Raw genomic sequence first — 4,279 nt, forward strand, 5'->3', positions numbered from 1 at the left:
TTCTGAAACAAGTTGAAGTACTTGTCCTTCCTCCACAAGCAAATTAACACCAACCTGTCTGGTAGCATAGTGGTTAAGAATCGGGCTGTGAACCTTAAGGTCAGCATTTCTAAACTACCAGCTGCTCCGCGGCTGTTCCACGGGAGAAGATGAGGCTTTCTGCTCCCGTAAAGATTTACAGCCTCGGAAACCTTGCAGAGGGTCACTATGAGTCGGAACTGACTCCACGGCACATAACCAACCAACCATCCCTAGGCCCATACCACATCTGGGCCCCCAGCCTCATCTGGCGGACAGTGCGAGGTATGATGCCCCACAAGAGTAAGCATGGCCAGGATGTCCTGGACCGCCTCAAGGTTTTTGACGGGATCCCACCCCCCCCATGAGAAGAAAAAGCGGATGGTGGTTCCTGTTGCCTTCGAAGTTGTGCCACTCAAGCCCACTCGGAAATTTGCTTACCTGCGTCGTCTAGCACACGAGGTGGGTTTGAAGTGTCAGGCGGTGAACGCCACCTTGGAGGAGAAGAGGAAAAAGAAGGCCAAGATCCATTACCGGAAGAAGAAGCAACTAATGAGGCTTCGGAAACAGGCCGGTAAGAGCTTGGAGAAGATGGACAAATACAGAGGTTCTCAAGACCCATCGACTCCTGGTCTGAGCCCAATAAAGACTGTTGTTAGCTCCTCATTGGCCTGGCCTGGCCCTTCCTCCGATACCGCCCTGGGACACCGCCCTGGGGCCCAGCTAGTGTCTAGGATTGAGCAGGGGCCTAGGTCACACATCCACTGATTCCACTTCTGTTACTAACTTGTGAAGAGTTATCATAAATCAGTAGCTGGAGCAACCAGTTTACTTCTGCTGTAAGAAGTTTTGTATAACTAACTGCAAGGAACAATCAAATAGTAATTGGGGTGTTTGCTAAAAAGATTTCCACATGATTTTACACTACATTCTGCAGCTGTGTTAGAATATTCTAAAAGTTTGTGCGATCTCGGGTGCTCCTGGGATTGTAAACAGGATATTTACTGATGTAGAGGCTGGGAGGAGCTGCCATCAGGGGCCACATTGGTGAGTTCCCTGTGATTTGTAATTCAAAGCTAATAAATTATTTGTAACAAAAAAAAAAAAAAAGAGTTAGCATGTGATCAAAAGCCAATGATTCTGAAAGAATTCTGAGGTGCATTGAAGCCATTGGCAAAGAATAAGGGAATGCGAATTAATGGCATATAAATTGAAAGTTTTCGGAGAGTGAGGCATCACTGGAGGCACTCACTCATCTCTGCCAAGGAATTTGGAAGACAACTATCTGGCCAACTGACTAGAAGAGCTCTGTATTTGTGCCCATTCCAAAGAGAGGTGACCCAGAGGAATGCAGAACTCACTGGACAATATAATTGATATCCCATGTGAGTAAAATTTTACTAAAGGTAATACAGAAATGGCTGCAACCATACCTTGACAGAGAACTTCCAGAGGTTCAAGCCAGGTTCAGAAGAGAGCGTGGAACGAAGGATATCATTGCTGACATCAGATTTGGATCTTTGCTGAAAGCAGAGAATACCAGAAAGATGTTTACTTGTGCTTTATTGACTACACAAAGACTTTCAATTGTCTGGATCATGACAAACTATGGGCAGCATTGCAAACTATTAGCATTCTGGAACACTTAATTGTGCTCATAGGGAACTTGTACATAGACCAAGAGGCAGTTGTTTGAGCACAAGAGAACACCAAATGGTTTAAAATTAGGACGGATGTGTGTCAGGATTGTATACTTTTACCATACTTATTCAATCTTTATTCTGAATAATCAGAAAAGCTGGATTATATGAAGAAAAACATGGCTTTAGGATTGGTGGAAGGCTCATTAGCAATCTGCGGCATGCAGATGATACAACCTTTCTACTGAAAGCCAAGATGACTTAAAATACTTACTGAGGAAGATCAAAGACCACAGCCTTCGGTATGGGTTTCACCTCAATGTAAAGAAAACAAAAATCCTCACCACTGGACCAATAAATAACATCCAGATAAGGATTGAATTTGTCAATGACTTCATTTTTCTTTGATCAACCATCAACTCTCATGGAAGCAGCAGTCAAGAAATCAAGCACCATATTGCACTGGGCACATCTGCTGCACAAGACCTCTTTAAAGTGTTGAAGAGCGAAGACGTCAGCTTGAGGACTAAAGTGCGCCTGATGCAAGCCATGATATTTTTAATAACCTCATATGCATGCAAAAGTTGGATAGTGAATACAGAAGATCATAGAAAAATTGATGCATTTGAGTTATGGTCTTGGAGAATAATATTGAAAGTCCCATGGACTGCCAAAAGAACAAATAGATCTGTGTTATACAACCAGAGTGCTCCTTGAGAGCCAGCATGACCAGACTTCATCTTTCATACTTTGGACATATTGTCAAGAGGGACCTGTCACTGGAGAAGGATACCATGTTAATTAAAGTGGAGGGTAGGAGAAAAAGAGGAAGTCCTCAGCACAGTGGCATCAATGGACTCAAGCGTAGCAATGATTGTGAGATTGGCCCAGAATCGGACAGTGTTTTGGTCTGTTGTGCATAAGGTCACTATGAGTCAGTACCAACTAGATGGCACCCAACAACAATAATCCAAATATTCTCATAGGACCTTGTAAAGTGCATATATCAATTATATATTCAACTCTAATTGAGCACACTCTCTTTCTTTGTTTCTGTTTTTGGTACCACGTAGAAATGTGTTTGTAATCAGATCCTCAAGTTAAAATAGCTCTCATGTTCTTCTAAATGACTGCCTTTTTAAACATTTTATCTAGTATGATTAAGTGTTATCATACTAGAATATTAGAATAGGTCAACATGATTCGTCTGTTAGAACAATAATTGCCCAAAAGAGTCTAATATTCTTAGTATTTTTAAATATATATATTTTTTCAAGAATCTGTGTGAGGGTATTTCAAATTTCATGGAAAAATAAAACTAAAAGATAATAATAAAATGTTTTCAAAAATTTTGGAAGCATCATGTCTTTCTCCAAGGCTCTATTTTCCAACTACTGATCCTTTCTCTTTGTTTCCAACATTAGCATTTCAATCACCAGTAATTATCAATGCATCTTGATTGTATGTTTGATTAATTTCTAACTAAACAAGTTTGTATTTTTCAATTTGATCATCATTGAGTTTAGTGATGAATGGTGCGTAAATTTGAATAACAGTGGTTTTAACTAGTCCTCCTTGTAGAAGTGTGGATATTATCCTATCACAGACAACATTGTACTTCAACATAAACCTTGAAATGGTCTTTTTGACAATGCAACATCATTCCTCTTAATTTGGTGTACCTAGCAAAGTAAGCCTTATGGTTGTCTGATTCAAAATGACCTCTACTAGTCCAATACTAGAGATTTTGACTAGTAAAATCTCATGGAAAGAGAAAGGCTGTGTGCTGGTGGCCAGGGGGCAGGCAGGCTTGTAGAATGTGTTTTTTGGTTGTTTAAATGATTATATATTCCTGACTGTTTTTGTATACACCCCCCCCCGACACACACACACACAATGAAACAAACAAACAAAAAACTACAACCCCAGAGGTAATAGAAACAAATACTGTTGAATGATGATGCCCAGAGGAGATGGTAATCATTGCAATTAAACAATGAGTATAAAACTGATGCTCCCCATGTACATTAATCACTCAATTCAAAATAAAAACTTTAAAAACAAAACAAAAAATCCATCTGACATCAGCTAAGATCAACACTATCAATGACACATGACAACAACAACATTTTGTTAAGAAGAGTTAGTTACGTGATCAACAAAGAATTTAAATGGTTCCCATGTGGTACTACAGGTTAATACACTGGACTACAAGGTTGGTTTGAAATGCAAGGTCAGTGGTTCAAGCTTACCAGCCCTCCTTGGAAACCCTATACAGGGTTGCTATAAGGCAGAACCAACTCGTTGGCACTTAACAACAACAACAATTTCCTACCAATAAGCTTCAAACTCATTAGTAAGGCATCTCAAGGCCTTCCATGCTCTGAGCACTTTCTGAACCCTAAACCATCTACAGAGACCCTGGGTGGCACAATGGTTATGTGTTAGTCTACTGCCTAAAATGTTGATGATTCAAACCCACCCAGAAGCATCTCAGAAAACAGTTCTGACATTTTGTTTCCAAAAATCTTGGCAACTAATGAAGTAGTTTTACCCTATACACATAAGGTCACCATGAGTTAGAATTAACTAAAGGACAGTTAACAATAACAAGATATCTA

General features: G+C 40.1%; 1 pseudogene; it reads left to right on the forward strand.

Moving 5' to 3' along the window:
• Positions 1-655, forward strand: part of LOC102820470 — a 5,652-nt pseudogene extending 4,997 nt beyond the window's left edge.
• The last annotated feature ends 3,624 nt before the right edge of the window (positions 656-4,279 follow it).

Source organism: Chrysochloris asiatica, unplaced genomic scaffold, assembly GCF_000296735.1.
Source record: "Chrysochloris asiatica unplaced genomic scaffold, ChrAsi1.0 scaffold00256, whole genome shotgun sequence".
Lineage (NCBI taxonomy): Eukaryota > Metazoa > Chordata > Mammalia > Afrosoricida > Chrysochloridae > Chrysochloris > Chrysochloris asiatica.